At 47.4% G+C, this 20,858-nt stretch overlaps 1 pseudogene; it reads left to right on the top strand.

The window, feature by feature from the left end:
- Positions 1-7,223: 7,223 nt before the first annotated feature.
- Positions 7,224-7,921, top strand: LOC124656726 (annotated as a pseudogene).
- Positions 7,922-20,858: the final 12,937 nt, after the last annotated feature.

Raw genomic sequence — 20,858 nt, forward strand, 5'->3', positions numbered from 1 at the left:
CTTTTTGTCAATGGTGTTCTCATGCATCCAAATAAGTTTTTGGCTCTCAATAGCGGTAGTCAAGATTTCAAAGAAGTGAGTGCTAGCAATTTTATCTTTGCAAATAACCTTGAATACACTCTCACCTTTATCGCGTAGAGAGACAACCCAATCCTCTTCTTCATAAACATCCTCATCCTTATCACCATGAGAAATATTAGGTTCTATGGTAGGAGGTACCGTGGAACCCTTGGCCATAAGGCATATATGAGGACCGTGAGATAAAAATGAGGAGTTACTTGAGGCTCCTTTCAAGATCTTGTCTTGACCAATAGAATCTTTGGTTTCCTCTACATTGTTAGCCACACAACAACTAGAGGAAATAGAAGCATTTTTATCATGGCCACAAGACAAATCAAGCATATCATCATGAGATTTATTCAAGCAACTTACACATGATATGCAAGGACTATCAACACAAGCATGTAAATTATTTCTAGTGCTAGATGTGTTTAAGTCCAAAGATGAAGCATTGCAATGAGATAGAGATGAAGAATCATCAATAGTAAGCTCAATACCAACATTGCAATTTTCATCACCACTCACCATATCATTACCTTGTGTCTTACCACACTTTGGTGAAGTGGATGAAGATGAGAACTCATCACGGCCGGAAGTGGAAGCAATACAATCATCCTCAATAATATTGGACACATCATATTTGTCTTTAAGCTTTGTCCATAATTCATGAGCGCTCCCAAAAGGCATGATTGAAGAAGTAACTACATTGCTCACAACAATGGAAAACACATGAGAAGCAAGAGCATCGAGGCAAGAGTTTTTCTCCTCCTCAAGAGATAAATTTTGAGGATCCTTAGGAGAAGAAAAACCCATGCCAAGAAATCGCTCCATGTCCGGGGACATACGCCGTAAAATATTAAGCACATAAATTTTCCATAGATCATAATTTGTGCCATCAAATATAAACAAGTTATTGTGCACTAATCCCCTAACCGACATCTTTACTCTCAAGGCGGTGAAGCCTAAGAATGAGAGACCTTGCTCTGATACCAATTGAAAGGACACGGATGTCGCCTAGAGGGGGGTGAATAGGCGATTTAAAACTTTTACGAGATGGGCTTAACAAATGCGGAATAAAACTAGCGTTTACTTTGTCAAGCCCAAAGCCTATATACTATTGTTCACCTATGTGCACCAACAACTTATTCTAAGCAATGCAAGCAAGTATGTGATAGCAAGATATATATAACTTCAAGCACGATGGCTATCACAAGGTAAAGTGCATAAGTAAAGAGCTCGGGTATAGAGATAACCGAGGCACGCGGGAGACGATGATTTATCCCGGAGTTCACACTCTTGCGAGTGCTAATCTCCGGTGGAGAGGTGCGGTTGCTTAGTGCTCCCGAACGCCACAAGAGGCTCACCTTGAGGTGTGGTTGCTCGATGCACACCAACGCCACAAAGGCCTCACCCCAAGATGCGGTACTCACACCACACACCGAACGCCACGAAGGCGCCTCACCTAAATCTCCGGTGACCCTCGCCACAAAGGCCTAGGTCACGGTTCCACTAAGGGATTTCCTTCGAGGCGGAAACCGGGCCTTACACAAAGATTGGGGCACACATCCACAACTTAATTGGAGGCTCCCAACAAATCGCCACAAAGGCCTAGAATCCGTCTAGGGTTCCAAGAACCCAAGAGTAACAACTTTCTTGCTTTCACCTCCACGAATCACCGTGGAGAACTCAAACCGATGCACCAAATGCAATGGCAAGAACACCACAAAGATGCTCAAGTCCTTCTCTCTCAAATTCCAACAAAGCTACAAAAGCTATTGGGGGAATAAGAGAGGAAGAACAAAGGGATTCACCAAGAACACCAAGATCTAGATCTAGAGAGTTCCACTCACAAAGAGATGGATTTGATTGGTAGAGTTGTAGATCTAGATCTCCTCTTCCTTTTCCCTTAAAAAGGTTCAAGAATCATTGGAGGGATTTGAGGTAGAGGGAGCTCTCAAGAACTAGCAATGGAGGAGAGCAAAAAGTGTGTGAAGCAACTGAAAAACGAGAGGAGGAAGAAGAGCTATTTAAAGGGGCCGCAGATTTCCGCCCGTTGGGCTCGTCCGTGCAAAGCCCGGCAGCCCGGCCTGCTAGGCCGGCAGTGCCGCCAGCAGAAAACGAGGCGAGCGGCCCAGCGCGCGCGCGAGCGAGCAAGCGCGCGACCGGCCAAGCGAGCGGCGCGGCGCGCGGCAGGCGGGCGAGCGGCGCAAGCCGGCCGGCTCGAAGCCGGGCCGGCCCGGCAGCTGCCGCCGGGGACGGGCCGAGGTGCCGGCCTGCGCGGCCCGGCAGTGCAGCGCGCGGGAGCCGGCAGTGCCGGAGTGGGCCGAGCGGAACTGCCGGCCCAGTAAGGGCGGTAGTGCCGGCTGCCTCCCCTTTTTCTTTTTTCTTTAAATCAAATAGAAGACAAACTTCAAAAAACAATATCTGGAGTTTGAAAACTCGGATCAAGACGAAACCAATTTTGTTGGAAAGAGGACGACAAGAGCTACCCAACAAAAAGTGAAAATATGGAAACTAGTTGGAGGTGATTTTCTATTAATTTTAGAGGTGCAACACCTCAACATGAGAAACCGAGAAAATCACCAAACTCGAAAACGCAACAAGAGATCTATGCAAAATCCGTTTTTGATGAACTAGAGCTTGTCATGAGAATAAGCACAAGCTCCAAAACATCACATGGATAAGATCCAAATAACAACCAAGAAAGATGATGCAAGGATGCAAAGGTTTGAGCTCTCTCCGAACGATACGATCGAGTTACTCACTCGAGAGCCCTCTTGATAGTACGGCAACTAAACTATAAACCGGTCTCCAACTACACTATGAGACCGGTGAGAAAGAAACCCTATCAAGAGCAAACCTTAAACTTGCGCATTCCACTTGAGCTCGATGATGACGATCTTGACCGCAACAAGATGGAACGCCTTTCTTGCTTGTGCTTTCTAGACGAAGTCTTGTAGATTGCTCCCCCATAAACCACCATGGGAGAGCTTCTTCTTCGGCGCAACTTCACATATCCATGATCAACATATTGATGACAAGAGTCAATCAAAGGATCTCTTCGAGATGGCTCATCATGAACTTGCACTTCATTTCTTCATTCTTCATCATGTTGATGTCTTGAAGTAACTTGAGGGCTCACTCCATCTTCATCTTCAAGACATACTTGACACTTTATATCTTTCATCAAATTCTTCTTATTGCAACCTTGAAGCCAACATATGGTTCAAGAATTGCCTATGGACAACTCCTACAAATATAACTCAATGCAAACATTAGTCCATAGGGATTGTCATTAATTACCAAAACCACACATGGGGGCTCCATGCACTTTCAGCTACTTTAATCATGGATGACGCCGGAGTCTTCTTTAATCAGGAAGAGTGACGTCCTCCGGCTTCTTTCAGCGTCATCTCCCTCTTTTGCGCCAGTGCTTCGTTTAAAGCCACTTTGCTTAGCTCATCCTTGTCCTCTAGCTCTGAAGAGAATCTTTGACCAGTCTTGCCAACATGTTCTTCTTACCGGTAGCCCGGTGTCTTCTGCATCCGGTTCCGGTATACCCCTCTTGGGGATACCGGTCTGGCTTCACTTAACCAAACTATTATCTTTGCGCTCCGGTATAAACATTAAACCGGTATCTTGGTGGCTCAAACCATCCGGTTTGGCATGCCTTTGGCATACCGGGGGTCATCCCCCCAACATTAGTCCCCGAAGCTGGTATAGTATGGTGGATTCTATCCAACAGACCATGCCAGGTTCTCACATCTTAGGATACCGGTTTAATCTTTCCGGCGATTAGCTTGGATCCGGCATCTTTGCCCGGACTCACGTTTTCTCTCTTTGCAAGGCATTTTCCGGTATCTTATTCTCCGGTATCTTAATCATTAAACATCTCCTCGGCGAAGTCGAGAATTTCTCGGGTCCCGCTCCTGTCAGTGACATGCGCACTGTAACTGCGCCAGTGTCAGGGGTCACTTCCCTTCGGCTTCTGCGCCCGCATTAACTGCTGCACAGCGGATCCTGGCTGCCGTTCCGGATCCGTGTGACCTTCCTGTGGCTTTCTCTTTTTTACGCGTGTATCGCTGCGCCACGTGGTGGCCCGCGGCGCAAACCGTCACGGCCCGGTGGTTTTCGGCCCATTTCTTCCTCTTCCTTTATAAGGAGACTAGTACAAATGCCCGTGCGTTGCCACGGGGCTCAAGATATTTTTTGTTGCCACAATATATGAAAGTAATGCAGTGAAGATATCCGAGCTAGTGAATGAGAGCCACCACCAGCAAGGCGAGCTGCCGACCCAGCAAACCATCCTCTAGGTTTTCCTCGTCTCTTCAGCTCAGATCATCTCATATTGCTTGGGACTATTTGCTGTCCAAAACCAAATAATTCGCATGGCTACTCGTTTAGTCGCAGGTGCATACTCGTGACTCTTTCTGCGCAAGGCCAACCATCGATGAGAGTTATCAGAAATAAGGGAATATAATACTAATATTGTGCAATTTGGTCATACTACTTGTATAACAAGTTAATATCACGCCACATGTTTTGAATTACATATAACTGGCAAAATAATATTCAATTAAATTAGAAAAAGAACCATTGCCAAAATACCCGGATGTTAGTTAAATATTCCAATGAAAGAAATAAAATGCTAGGACATATAAGTTCTTCTTACACAATCAAACAACAAAAACCTCCTATGTCGTGCGACAGGGTTTTCTTCTGAACTCTTATTTGTGAAGAAAACCTTTTCCATTTCCCTTGCAGTAAATACCAAGAATTCCACTGACATTATCCTAGAAGTATCAGCACGTCTCTATCATCACTATTGCAAAAAAATGTACTGAATGCTTTCAACAAAACTAAGATATCCGCTGCTAACAGTTCCTCTTCTATTTAAATTAAAAGAGATAGCTTCTATTCAATGGAAGATACATAATTACACATGTTGGTTTGGTTGTCCAGTTCGGGAAGGAGTGTATAGCAGATACCTAGATTTACCGAGGATGACCCTAAATACAGGTTCAGCCCCCAGTGACTTTGAAATATCCAAAGGATCACCCTTCCACGCGACCTTTTCCATATTCATACATAATTCCTTGCTTCTTACATATTTTCCCAACAATTCCACCAATCCATCCTAACTTGAGAGTAGTTTTAAAAGAACCTTCTTTACTAAAGGGATAAAAATAGGAGGGGCTGAAATATTAGAAAAGGGGACAAGAAGTGCACATAGATATAAGCCATGACCTTATAATATACAAACCAGGAACTCTTTCCTCAAAGACCATTCTAAGGCCTAAAAAATATCAAGAAAATCATATAATACTCGAAAATGGAAAAGTGCACTATATATTGAAATCACTGTGATGCCTCTACATCCTTGCAAACATCAACTCTGATCCTGAGTTTCTGAATCAACTGGTAATGTTTGACATTCTCAGCTACACTTCAATTGTTGCATCTCAACTCAACTTAGTGAATACATCTTCACCCCTGAGATGAGAGGTTACAGTAAGAATGGTGTTCTAGAATCTGTATGTATTCTCAATCATTCAATACTCCTACATACATAGTACAGACTTTCGTAACGGGATATAGATGTAGAACATATCATAGAGAACTTCAAATGCTTGTTTGTCATTTAGACAAGTAAACATAAATGAATTTACAAAAGATCTACCAAATTGAAGGTCACTGCTCAGCAGGTTTACTTCATAGTAGTGGAAGCCAAAACAAAATACAAAGATCATTCGTGAAATGGCTTCCATACTGGATATAGAATTTAGAACACAAGGGATCTTTTTGAATAATAGGAAATAGGCCTGTGTGTTGCCCGGGGCCATCCATATTCTAGTTTATACAACTGATTAGCGATTTCGCGTAAGTGCAAAATTCATCAAGCAAAGTGGTGAGGCTTACCAAGCAACATAAATATATTAATTTCAGTGAGAGATAAGCAACTATACATGAATAAATTGGCATAAGTGGTAGCAGAACAGCATAAGAGCACTATCCTCTCATTTTTCTCATCCACCTCAAAATCCCCATCACCTTTCCGCAACTCGCCAACGGCACAAGCCAAATTGTAATTTGCGGGTACTTACCTGATGATCAGTCCTGGCACGACCAACTCCGCGAATAGTGCTATAGAACATATCATCAAACGGTTCAGTGGGCTCTTTCATCGGCAGCCTCGCTAGATTCTACATCCTAAAAAGGATACTGAAGTAACGTTGCACTTGAACAAAGTTGCAAATTTCGGTTGAAAGAAAACATGGTCTTATACTGGACTTTACTGAACAACTTGATGTTCTTTCAGTTAACCTTAATGTAGCACACCATCGTGACCATGTTCATTGCTCTAGTAGCAAAGTGAGAAGGGAATAATGAACCTAGAACCTGGTGTGATTTATAGTTCATGTACCTCCTGTTTATCGGTGGTCCACGAAAGACCTTGCGTGGGCGGGTTGCGCAGTCTCTCCTCCAGCAGCATCCTCCTCATCCTCTCCCCAAAATTTATTTCCTCTTCCATATTTTCTGAGCAGCAGAACAGAGAGGTACAGTTTCTTCACTTACCAGCCATACATAACTTCTGAACCCACTCTCTGAACATACACAAGCAGGGTGAACATTTTTTCTTTTATTGTTGTTGTGGATACCTGAGGTCCAAAGATTGAAAGGATGTTGCCTCGTTACCTTCCTGTTCCAGCTACTCTCCGACCCAATGCTCTGCGCCAAGAACATCAACAAAAAGAATTACCCCAAAAAACATCTCTAATAATAATTCTGAATTTCGCCAAATTTAACTATTCTGAATGGGAGCTTACCTTGCATCTCCTGAGCTGACGCTCGTCTTGCGCATTGCTGCTGCCCCTGTTGGAGTGGGGGAAGTCGGCGACGGTGTAGGACCAAAGTCGATGACGACGCGAGGTCCCCAGATTTCTAGGGTCTATTTTCCATGTGATGTGGGAAGTCGGAGGAGGGATGCAGTGGAGGAAAACAGGACGCGACAGTGGCGCACCTCCGTTAGGGGTATCCCGTCGACCTCGGGGTGATGAGGGCCATGGCGAGGTGCTGAAGGGCGTGCCCTCGTCCTGGTAGAAGTGGGGCTGATGGGGGGGAGGGGGGCGAACAAGAAACCCTAGCACCGCCGCTCGTCGGCAATGGAGGTGCCGGACGAGGAGGCCGGACTGAGGCTCCCGGAGGACGAGCGGCTTCTGGGGGTCACCGTCATCTCCGCGCAGGGGCAGGTGGCGGTGGCTTCAGGCGTATGCCGCGTGGGTTGATACCGCACACAGGCTCCAGATGCGCGCAGCCCGACCGCTTCGGCGACCTCGACTTGGCGTGGCACGAGTGGTTCCTCTCCCGCGTGCACGAAGCCGCGCTCACTGAGGATTCCCGCGCCGCCGTCACCGTGGAGATTTACGCCTCGCCCAACGGGGCCTGGCACATCGGCGGGGACTCCTTGATCGGATCCGGGCGGTTCCTCCTGGGCGACAACCGCCTCATATGCCGCCCTGTTGGGTCCCCAGCCATGTTCGCGGTTGGTGTCCGCCGCCCCTCCGGCCGCGTCCACGGCCTCCTCAACCTGACTTCGCCTCCATCTCTGGCGGCCTCCCACGCCCTCAACATCTCCCCCGCCGCCTCCCTCAACGTCCTCCCCCTACCGTCGCCATCAGCAGTCTCTCCCCGCCGTCTCCCTCAGCGGCTCCGTCACCACCAGCAGTCTCTCCACGCCGCCCATCTTGGGGAGGGATGGCTGCATGGATCGATGGGTTGGATCATTGGAGGCGTTGCCCAATTTCTGGCTTTCTGGCTTGATTTGCGTGTGGGGGAGCGGAACGGAGAAAGGAAGACATAGTTTTTTTTGCGAGTGAAAAGGACGACGTAGGTTGATTGCCCAATTTGTGGCTTTCTGGCTTGATTTGTGGATCACGAAAATAGTGGGTAGATTTGGTGTGAGGGTAAAATGGTCAGTTGAAAATATGTTGGACGAAACCTCTGACTGGAGGAAACAGAACCAGTTCCTCCTTTTTAGATAGTAGAGATAGAGATAGAGAAAACCGCCCTTTCTTCTTCCTTCTTCGCATTCCCCACTTCCTCGCGCACAGAGTTCTTCGCTCTCTGCGCCTCCGCCGCTCCGTTCGTCGCTCGAACCTCGCCGCCCGGCGAATCCTCGTTGCTGCTCCGCCGGACTTCGCCGAACTTGGCCGCGCTGAGAATCCTCGCGGCGCTTCCTTTGGAGCCGCGGCATTGGTGCTTCACCAAGCTCTTCTCCACCTCACCGTCGCCGGACCTCGTCAGCAACCGCCAGTTCGCCGCTCCACCGGCGAACCTCTTCCTCTGCAACTCCGCCGCCTCAGGTTAGGCTTAACTCGCATTTGCCCCTCTTTTGCTTGATTTCTAGATCTTGGGCCGGTAGTGTATTTACTTCCTCTTTTCTTTTGATTTTTCTCTTACTCGTAGATCTTCGCGCAAGGGTAGATCGTAGGATTTGTGTTTTTTCGGGTCTGATCTCATGTCTAGCGAAGAGTCCTCCTCCGCTTCATCTTCCAGTAGCCAACATAGCCAATCTTCCGACGGTTTAACCGCCGATCTTGTCCAGATGGACACCGACTCCGGTAACGACCAAGAGGCCGGCAGCTCTAGCCAAGCTTCCGGCGTAGATCTTACCGGTGTCACATGCGGAGCCTGGATGGGCTCTAACGTTAGCCAATACGAGATTGATTGGCTTTACCGGTCCAGAAGGATTCCGGAGGGAGTATCCTCCCGGCTTCCTGGCGACGAGATCGAACCGGTGCCTCGGCCCGGTGAACACGTCGTTTTTCTCGCTCACTTCGAGCGCGGCTTCGGCCTCCCCGCCTCCGATTTCTTCCGGAGTTTTCTTGATTTTTACCAACTCCAACCTCACCATCTTCCCGGCAACGCCGTTTTCTACCTCTCTTGTTATGCCACCTTTATGGAGGCTTATATCGGCATTCGTCCCACTCGCGAGACGTTTGCCCGCTTCTTTGCTCTTCGGATCAATTCCGTTCAGGGTCAAGGAAATTCCTAAACCCAACCCCCCCCCCCCCCGTGCAATGCGGGTCTTGCATCATCGGCTCCCGCCAAGGGAGCCCTTTCTTCAAGTTTTCCGGTCTCGAGTCGTGCCGGTTATGGCAAGGGACCTTCTTCTACGTGAAGAACGACGGCGCCGCAGATCTCATCAATGTGCCACCTTTCAATCCGGCGCCGCCCAGAAAAGTCAACTGGGGCTTCAACCCGAAGACAAACCATGTCGAAACAAACCGGGTGGTACGCTTCATGGAGCAGCTGATGAAGGAGACTAACATCTGCTCCGACGATATCATCCGCGCCTTCATCTCGCGCCGGGTGCTTCCTCTTAAGCACCGGGCTCACAAGATGAGCGAGATGTACGGTCCCGGTGATCCTACCAAGATCACCGGCCTTCCTCTCAGCAAGAAGGACATTGTCCTCAAGGCTAGGCAGATCTGCCAGATTGCCATGCCGGATGATTGGGAATGGGGCTTCCGGCCTCTCAGTTCCACTAACCCTCCGACCCAAGAAGTAAGAAATTACGCAACTCGGGTCGGTTTACCGGTAACCTTTACGCTGTGGTTAACCTTCTTTTCATTGTTTTTAGGCCAAGGACCGCTTCCCCCGCATTGACGCAGATCGGCGAGGCCCTTGCCGGAAGCGTCCTCTGGATAAAGTTGACCCGGACCCCTACATTCACTGGCAGGATCTGAAGATGGGCCGGACGCCAGCCTTGCGCCTCGGTAAATCTCCACCTGAAGCATCCGGTTCGTCCGACGACCTGACCTTGCTTGAGGTAGCTCTTCTTTTTGATCTCTTATATTCTTCTGTTATTGTTCCTCTGTAGATGTTCCCTCAGCTAGCTCCAACCCGCAGATCCACGAGCACGCACCCCCCTGCAGGCCGAGGCCGACCACGAGTTTGTGGAGAAGCTCATGGCCCAGGGCCAGAAGAACAAGGCTCCGGCCTCTGACGCCGGCTCGAGCCAGGCCCCTGCATCCAAACGCTTCCGAACGAAACCCTTTGCGGGGAAGGTCGCAGGCGTGAGGCGCTACAAGGGCAAGCAAATGCCAACTTCTTCCGGGTAAGTTCTCGTTTCTCTGCTTGTTATGTTTTTACCAAGTTCTTTTCCGGTTGCTTTTTTCCAACCCTTTCTTTTTCTCTTGTTCAGCCCTGCGCTCAAGCTCGGCCCCAGGACCGAGAGCTCTCATGGACCTGCAAGGGCCTCACCTCCTCCTCATCCAAGCCCGGCACCATCTGGTGCCGGCAACGCTTCAGCCTCCCCTTTGGGAGGCACCACAAGTGCGGGGCGCGCGGCCCCTACACCGCCAGATCACCGCGCGGAGGAGGAACTTATCTCCCCTCCAGAGAAAGAAGACACCGGCGCCAGCAACACCGGCGCCGAAGAAGAAGCTGTCGGGCGGGTGGAACCTTTGGTTCCTCCCGTCCAGAAAAGAAAGAAGAAGAAGACCAAGGAGTCTTCCCCCTCCAGAGCCGCGCCGGATACTTCCGCGCCGGCTTCCTCCAACCTGGGTCAGGATGCGCCCGACGCTCCCCCTTCTCCCAGGACCACGCCAACGCCACCACCGCAAGCTCCTCGCGCCGAGCCAGATGGAGCCACGCCAACGCCGCCGCCGCCCAAAACCTTGAAGATCGTCAACGGGAAGGCGACGGCTTCCGGTACCTCTTCCGGCGGCCAGCAGCCCTTGGTGCTGCATGCCGCCCGCGCTGCTATCGCTGCCGGCGAAAAGGCCACCGGCCTGCTTGGCCGGATTACGGAGTTCCAGCGCGAAGGCCGGGAGCTGGGGCACTTGATGCCTGATACGTCTCCGACGTATCGATAATTTCTTATGTTCCATGCCACATTATTGATGATTTTTACATGTTATATGCACATTTTATGTCATATTTATGCGTTTTCTAGAACTAACCTATTGACGAGATGCCGAAGGGCCAGTTCCTGTTTTCTGCTGTTTTTGGTTTCAGAAATCCTAGTAAGGAAATATTCTCGGAATCGGACGAAATCAACGCCCAGCATCCTATTTTTCCACGAAGCTTCCAGAACACCCAAGAGTCGCCAGAGGGGAGGCCTGGTGGGCCCAGGAGGGTGGCCGGCGCGGCCCAGGCCCTGGCCGCGCCGCCTTACCCCCTGTAATGTCCCAGGTTTAGAGACGATCGAGGGGTAGATTTTAGAAAGGGATGTGCATTGCATAGTAAATTCTGGGGAAATTTCGCGCTTTTAAACAAAAACTGCATCGAAGGGGGACAAGTTTCTCTCTCGACACCTTACAGGGTTAGGGTTTCGAGAGTGCGACAAACTTGCTTCTCACTTCACTAGTTAGGGTTTTGAGATGTGAGAGGAGAGTTTGCTTGATTGAATTCCAAATGATATGACATGGTTGAATTCAAACCAAGGATGAATTTGAATTTCAAATTCAAACATTAAATAATTACTTTAAATAATTCAAATGAGGAAATTCATTAAGAATATAATCAATAATAATCAAGATAAACAATAATATGAAAGTCAAGCTCATTAGAGAAAACTTTGAGCTTTATTGATCATCACACACATTACAATGTCATTACAATATTTACAAGGGAAATAAAAGAATATTACAACACATTACATAAATGGGCAGAATAGCAAAATAAAGAAAAATTACAAGATTAATGATTCTAAACTAAGTTCTACAAGATCATCTTCATTTGATCTTGAACTTGATGAATTCCAAGCCCATTTTGAGCCATTGTTGATCCCTGTACAAAAACACAACAAAGAGAAATTATGCCAAGTGGCAAAGCCACTTGGCCAGTTAGAAAAATCAAATGGAAAGGTAAAATGAGCGAGATAAGCTCAATGTGGCCGAGCTGATCCAGGCCAAAGCCGGATGCACGGGATCCGGTTCACACGAGCACACAAGCGGCACACACATCGGGTGTGCATGCTCAACACACGAGCACTGCACTGTGCATGTGACACAACACACACACGGCATCGGTGAGTCACCAAAGTGACCAGAGCCAAGGCTGTCGACCGGGGAGAGTACGAGCGGCAACATATATAACCTTTTCGGTGCTCAAACCCTAGTCATTTGCTCATCCATCGACGAGCGGCGGTGGTAAGAACACCAAGAACAGCCAAGAACACCAAGAACGGATGAACAGGCTAGAGGCTGTCTCATCTATTCACAATCACCGAGAAAATAAACCAAGATCTCAAGCTTGCTAGGAGGAGAAGGGCAAGCAAACAAAGCATCACGAAGCAATCCTCTACAACAACAATTAAATCTAGGAGGCTGGAGTGAGGTATACCACACAAAAGCACTGAGCAAGATCATATCTTGCTCATAATTAAGCATACAACGCATCAACTGGAGCACAGAAAGGGTAGATTACCCTGTGTGTGTCATCATTTGGCTACCAAGCCATTTGGTGCAAGCACAGATGGGTAAGACCAATAGGTTAACATCCTTTGGGAACAACAGTTATGCAAATCCATGCATAACTAGAGGAATCCAGCTAAGAGTGAAACCATAGTTAGCCTAAACCCCTCACTAAGCACCTACAGCTAGCTAGGCCATCAGACTATAGACAATTACCTGTCTATATTCTTTGTCAACATCAAAGGACCACTTGGAAGTCCAATACTTGGATCAAGCCGGTGAGCAATTGTTCCATTCCGGCAAGCAAACCCAACCATAGCAAGTCACGGAGAGGCGGGAGCAACCATTTCTAGCAGATTAAGCCTGCTAGGAGTCACATCGACTACCTAGCCACTTCAACGAGATCACCAAAGCATCACATCATCACCCACTAGGGTTCGGGATGAGCTAGGGTACCCAACCGGTGGTTGGCATCCCTTTAGCCTCATTATTCCATCCATGAGATCATCAACTGCAGAGCGAGTTCACATCATTTATCTACTTAATGAATCAAAGCTACACGGATAAATGAAACGAGAAGTAAGCTATGCACCGAGGCCATGCGAGATGATCCAATGGATCATTGCGGATAGTAGCGAGGGCTTGAGCAAACACAAGCCACGCGTGTTACACCTGACATCGGGAGAGCATCGGCTAGACACAAGGATGAAACGACGGCCATTCACCAAGCAAGCGATGATCGGAAGATCATCGGGACTTGATCAAGCATGCTAGAATCCATTCCAAGCAATTAACACATGAACATATAATTAAATAAGCTGAACAATTGCATCACGGAAAGGAGCATCGAGGCTTTATAATTGTATCCAGGAAGCACATCAAAGGCTTGATGAACCAAAGGATCACAACATACAAGAAAAGTACATATCAATTCATCAACTGGATCACACTTTGCTAAGCCAACGGTAATATTCAATTGAGCATGATCATGAATCCGAACAAAATGAACTAGCCGGAGAGCACTGGTACCTGCAAGTATGCAAGGATTAACCACCACAATCAAGCCAGGGACAAGATTAAGCACACACAGTATGCCTTAGTGACAGTAAAAAAAAAGAATAGGAGCATGCCGGTAAGCCATGAGCATCATCTGGATGCTCATGAGCAACCACGGGAGGATCACGGCTAAAGATTACAATAAACGAGAGATAGCTAGGAAGCATAGTGAGCAATTGAGCAAGAACGAGCACAGACGCTTGCAAGCTAAGATCTATGGCGGCAGCGAGCAAGTCAAGCACGGCGGAGCACCAACATCGAGTAGGCCAGCACCTCCACAAGGAGGGAAGCCATGGCCGGGGATGCTGGAGGAAGAAGAAGAGAGACACGGGGAGAAAGGGGCGGCGGAACACCTACCTTGGTCGAGCGGATAGGCGCGGCCATGGCGACCATGGCGGCACACGCCAGAGAGCGGCGGCGCCAAGCCAAGCCTGGCCATGGCGACACCACGGCACCGCCAGCACCACGGCGGCGAAGCCAGGGCGGAGTCCAAGCACCAGGAGCGCTAGGAGCGGCGGGATCGAGCGGATCCCATAACCCTAGCACCAGACGGGGACGAGACCGAGAGCGGCAGGTCGTCCGCGTCAGATCGACGCGGATAGGAATGACCGCCGTCGTGTGGCGCGTTGATTGCGCACCACGGCGGGGGCCAAGTCCGGCGAACCTCGCCGGAATCGAGCGGCGACGGCGGAGGCGACGCAGGTCGCCAGAGCAGATTAGGGTTAGGGTTCGAGCGCGCGTGCGGAGAAGAGAGAGGAGTGGGGCTGGTCGAGCCGGACCGAGCCGGTCGGTCCGACCTAACCCACTGGGTTGCACCGACAGGTGGGCCCAGGGGTGTTTTTGTCTTTTCACAAACAAATAAAAATGCTGAAACTTTGAATAATAATAGAAAACTGATAAAAGCTCTAAAAAAATAATTAAAAATATGAAAATAGATCAGCATAAAATTCTCTATAATAATAAAATACAAAAGAGAGTTTTTGAAGACAATTAAAAATAAGTCTTTACTTGAGGATTTTAATAATCATTTAAATCACACATAAAATTTTTCAATAATAAAATAAGTCCATTAATGAAATGGGACTTCAAAAACACCTTGACAAAATTTCAAGGTTGTATTTTACTTTAATTCATGTACCCCCAAATTGTTCTTAGTATTAACCTCTTACATGAGATATTAACGACATCGGAAAGGGGGGAACAAACCCTAAAAATGGAATCATGAATAATTGCTTCTTTAACCATTGCCCTTATCGGACAATGATGCTATTTTTCAGAACAAGAGGACAAGGGTCAGTCCATACCTACCAAGCTGCAGAACTTTGCAGTGTTCAGGCAAGTTCATCACTTGCTCATGTCATTTGAGTATTTCTATCAAATTACTTGCAAAGTATTATGGTTATCACTATTGCATAAAAAATCAAAACCACTACTTTCATAACTATGAATATGACTATGTGGTGGGCAATGGAACCATGGATTGTGTTGATATGGTGGAGGTTCCATTTCAAGGGTTTATATCCATCTAGGATTAAACAACAAATGTCGCCGATGATTCTTGTGCTAGTAATACCCGTGTTAACCATAAGATGCGGAGTGGGACGGAGTAGTCAAAAGTGTTTCCACCTCTCGTACATCAACGGATGCGCTTACCGTAGACACTTGACCCGAGGTTGGGCAAGCGGTGGGGTGGGGATCCCATTCTAATTCCCCACGGTAAGTGGTCTATGATGGGTTGCGGCTACCGGCGAAGGAGTTTGGTTAACGAGTCCCAAGCTGTTGTCGTGGTCGGGGTCCACCCTGAAATTACGGGAATAATGGGACCGACGTGGACCCAGGGTCGGCGCATGCAACAAAGGGTGGGTGTTCGAGGTAGCGGAGGAACATGATTGGCTAGACCTTATACCGGGCCTCACACCTAAGGAAGTGTGGACGGGAAAGCTGCCGGTTGGCACCAAGGTTAAGATCTCTTATGGGTAAAGCAACACACCTCTGCGGAGCGTAAGACCGTGACCTGTCACTCCCTGTTCCGGGATTGAGGAACTGCGAACGCGGCCGGAAAGGAGCTCCATGAAGTTCTAGTAAACCGGTGAAGGCTGACGGACATAGCTCTTTGAAATAAAAGCAATCTCTTGAAGAAACGTTTATCAAAACTTGCATTGGTGTTAGACTTTCTGGTCTAATATCGTAGCTAGTGCATTAAACACCTCTTATCTATAATGAACTTGTTGAGTACGCTCGTACTCATACCACTCTTAAACCCCATGCTTAGATTGTCTGAACCATCTGGAGGAGGAGGACTACGACAGCAATGATGGAGCCGAGATCATCGGCTACGAGGAACCAGACCTCTCAGGAGGTGTTGAAGGCGTAGACTACATCATAGTCTACGGATCCGGGGAGGCTTCCGGAGGAGAACAAGCCTAAGGATATCAGGAGGAGTAGTAGTAGCCGAGCAGCACAAACTCTTACTACAGAGCTGCTCGATTAAATAAATGTTTAGTTTAATGAGACAATGGTATTGTAAGTTAAGTTGGGTTCACCTCGAACCCAGGAGTTATCCTCTTAGGACCCAAGAGGAGCTCCAAGACGACTTGTGTATGATGATTGTAATAATATGTGAATGAGTTATGGACCTTGCTATGTTACGTTGTACTACTCGAGGGATGTAATATTTGCGGAATGGTACTTCGCGAATGTTATATCAACGACGGCATACTACAACATGCGGTGGTATGCGGGGTCACCACGGTTGGTATCGAGCAAAAGCTTTGACCTTAGGTTGGAACCTAGTAAATGGGACTAAACGTTAGGAGTCAAATAGGATTAGTAAAGAATTCTCTAAAAATATGGTGTATATTCAATTGAGAATACAACAATCATATCTTTTAGTGCGATAATTCTTTATGATCTCTATTATGATGCATTATCACTAATCTTATAATCTTTCTATTTCTACAGCCAACATGGCAAGTGCACGACCAGGAAGAAACGTGAAAGTTATGGATTCCACACTGAACGAATACCAAGGAGGACTTGCTGATATCCTACGATCCATGTTGCTTGGAGTTTGGGTGTGATCCCCGGATTCCGGTAAAGAAGTACATGTTCTATGATGGACCGGTGTTAGCCAAGTGCGAGTAGGACTGCGACTTCCGAATCCTTGGGAATGAGCGTAGTCATGCCGATCTGGAGAAGCTAGGACAACCAACACAGCCTACCATATAGCTGTTATGAGAGCCATAACCGACATACGGGAACATAAGACAAAAGAGCTTATGGATTCCGAGTTCTCCCATATTCCTCATAATCAGGAGGAGGAAGATCCTTTGCTCAACCACTACAAATACGCCAAACGCAAACCCATAGCAGCGGCAAAATATATGGATAATAGCCGTAATTTCATATCATTACTCTTTCAGCTGAACCATCATCTGATAGGAGCTATTGATACGATGCTAGAGGAATTTACCGAACCCAAGGAGGAGAGTAGGGAGAAAGAACCTATGGAGAATGTAGTGCACACACCAGTTTATTCAGCTGGTGACTACATCAGCTTTGATCCACTTGCACGGGAACCTACACCTGTTACACCTGGGAACTTTCTGGGTAGTTCCTATGGGGGATACGAAGGTGGCGAGGAATCCGGAAATAACCAGCGTTCTGAGACTCCAATCGAGAATTCTAGGGGTTGGCGTTGGGGAAATGATACTGGAACCCATAGTACTACTGAGTATTATGATGGAGAGATGAACGATGATGCAACAACCCAGAACCAGAGCTATCCTAGTAATGAAGGAGTGGATGCAGGATATCCGACACAGGTTGAGTCGGGTATGGGTTTTGGTAACCCTTATGGTGGGGCTACAGGAGAGTACACCCGATGGGTGGACTATGATGCACTCAACGATCAGTTTGTGAATACTGATTTCTCCTTAGGGTCATCATCGGATTCAGACTACAAGCCAACGGGGAGACCTTATGTTCCAGGGTCTATCAGGAGGACGACACGTTCGACCGGATGGAAGCCTGGAATGTACCGGGAGTGAAGACCGAGTAGAAGTCCACCAAGGGAGGCATGGCTATAATACACAAGTACCACGTGTATTATAGTTTGTAATATTTGTATAAATTTGTATATATACTTTAATAAGTGAGGTTGCATACTCACATCGACTTGAGTATTGTAATAAGACCACTTATGTATGTATATACAGGGTATATGTTTTGTATGATTTGGTTTTGCTTCTTGATTTCCATTGCGTGACTAGTTCTGTGCACAAGGTTGAGCTCAGAAAACTTGCGCATGGAGTAATTATGAGTATCATCTTGTGTTTCAGAACTAGGGGGATATGTCGGGAACGTTAGGAAACGAGACGGAAGCGCAGCGCATGGAGCGCGAAGCAAAAGAGAAGGAAGAGGCTGAGGGTGCAGCCAGAGATCAGTTTCCACCACCACCACCACCCATGACGCAGCAGAACTTTATCCAGTACATGCAACTGGCGGAAGAGAGGCAGCGTGTAACACTGGAGCTGCAGAACAAATTCCTTCGAGGATCCGATGCGGCAGAATAGAGTGGAGAGACACTGAGAACCGGGGAGTCACATTAGCGGACTTCCAAAACACCAAGCCGATATCTTTCGCATACGCGCTGAGCCCATGGACGCGGAAGATTGGGCTGATGGATGCGAGCGCAAGCTCAACACTGTTGGATGCAATGACCAAGAGAAGGTTAGATATGCTACCCATCTGCTATGTGGACCTGCCGCATCATGGTGGGACAACATTGTAGCCGTGTATCCGGCAGGTAAGGTATTTACCTGGGAGGAGTTCGCAAGGAAGTTCAGGGAATCCAATGTCCCTGAAAGTATCGTGGAACTGAAGCGTCGAGAGTTCGAGAGTCTCGAGCAGAAGGATAAGGCAATCCTGACCTATGTCAGGGAGTTTTCAAAGCTGTCCCGGTATGCTGTTGAGGAAGTCAATACCGAGGACAAGAAGAAGAAGAGATTTCTGAGGGGGTTAAGTCCCCCAGTTTAAGGTGCAGCTACGAATGATGAGAGCAACGGAATTCCAAGAGTTGGTGGATGCAGCCATCACTCTTGAAGATGACTTCAAACAACTGCAAGAAGAGAAGAGGAAGAAGGCCAAGTATGAGCCGAAGAGGTTTGTTAGTAACAAGCCTAACACCAGCTTGAGTTTCAAGCCACGGTATAACAACAACAACAACAACAACAGCAACCAGAGGAGGAACCAAGGATATCAGTCTGCATATCAGATTACATGCCATTCCTGTGGATTCAAAGGACATGTCGCGAAGGATTGTAAGAAACCCAAGATCATATGCTTTGGGTGTCGTCAGGAGGGGCACATGCTGAAGGACTGCCCCAAGAAGAATAGTGGAGGAGGAGGAAATCGAGGAAACACCGGAGGGAAGCTGGAAGAACAAGAGGCCCTTCGGCAAGCTGAGCTCGTACCGGCCTGGAGGAGGTGGTCAACTCGACCGAGGCGGTGATAGGTACGCTCCGGATACTCACTCATCCTGGCAAAGTACTTTTTGATACTTGGTGCAACTACATCATTCATTTCTCAACAATTCATCATCAAACATGGGATTAGTTGCACTAAGTTAGATACACCCATAACCATACTTTACGCGGGGGAACGATATTAGTAACCCATGCCAAACAAAAACAAGTCATTATGATCAATAAGTGCGTGTTTGACGCGGACTGTTCATTTTACCGATGAAGGACATTGATGTCATTCTTGGTATGAAGCTGGTTGGAAGCTAATGGAGCATTGATCGACTGTGTAAATAAGACGGTGTCACTAAAAAGTCCCGATGGAAGTAGAATGATCTACCAAGGCGACAAACATACTCAGATTGAAGTTGAGCTACAGCTGAATAGCATGAAGGAAGTGAGGTTAGAAGATATACCTGTAGTAAATGAATTCCAGGATGTGTTTCCTGCGGAATTACCGGGTATGCCACCAGATAGGGAGATAGAATTCACTATCGACCTAATCCCGAGAACAGACTCCGATTGCTAAAGCACCATATAAAATGGGGCCTAAGGAATTGAAAGAGCTGAAGGAGCAATTGGATGACTTGGAACAAAAGGGATTCATTCAAGAGAGTGTTTCACCATGGGGATCACTCGTGATCTTCGTAGATAAAAGAGATGGAGGAAGAAGGATGTGCGGAGACTACGAAATCTAAACAACGTCACAATCAAGAACAAGTATCCACTTCCAAGGATACAAGATCTATTTGATCGAGGTTAGAGGAGCGGGAGTCTTTTCCAAGATTGATCCGAGATCGGGTTATCACCGAGATAAAGATCAAGAAGGAGGACGTCCGAAAACTGCCTTTGTCTCAAGGTATGGACACCATGAATACCTTGTAGTACCTTTTGGACTAACCAATGCCCCAGCAATATTCATGAATCTCATGAATAAGATTTTCATGCCATATCTTGACAAGTTTGTCATCGTATTCATCGATGATATCTTGATATATTCCAAGAACAAGGCAGAACATGCCGAACATTTGAGGTTAGTGTTGCAGACACTAAGGGAACACCAACTTTATGCCAAACTCAGCAAGTGTGAATTTTGGCTAGATCAAGTGGAATTTCTTGGTCATGTCATTAGCAAAGATGGAATCGCTGTCAACCCGAGCAAGGTAGCAGCAGTTTTAGAATGGGAAGCACCCAAGACTGTCAAGGAAATCCGAGGATTCCTTGGAATGGCAGGATATTATCGGAGATTCATTGAAGGATTCTCTAAGATCGCAGGACCAATGACAAAGTTGCTAAGGAAGAACACACCATTCGTGTGGTCAGAGGAGTGTGAGAAGAGTTTTCAAACTCTGAAGGAGAAACTCACCACGGCACCGGTGTTAGCAGTTCCGGAAGTTGGCAAGGATTACACCGTGTACTGTGACGCATCCAAACATGGATTGGGTTGCGTACTCATGCAAGATCGGAAAGTGATATCCTATGGATCGAGGCAACTCAGACCTCATGAAGTAAATTATCCAACACATGACTTGGAGTTAGCAGCGGTCGTATTTGCACTTAAAACTTGGAGACATTTTCTCTATGGAGCTAAGTGTGAGCTCTATACAGATCATAAAAGCCTCAAATATTTCTTCACTCAGAAGGAACTCAACATGAGGCAGAAAAGATGGCTAGAATTGATCAAGGATTATGATCTGACGATCAACTATACACCAGGGAAGGCTAATGTTGTAGCGAGATGCCACGAGTAGGAAGAGTACCGGAGGAGTGGAACAAGAAATATCACCGGAGTTGAGGA

Source organism: Lolium rigidum, chromosome 5 (assembly GCF_022539505.1).
Source record: "Lolium rigidum isolate FL_2022 chromosome 5, APGP_CSIRO_Lrig_0.1, whole genome shotgun sequence".
NCBI classification, from domain to species: Eukaryota; Viridiplantae; Streptophyta; class Magnoliopsida; order Poales; family Poaceae; genus Lolium; species Lolium rigidum.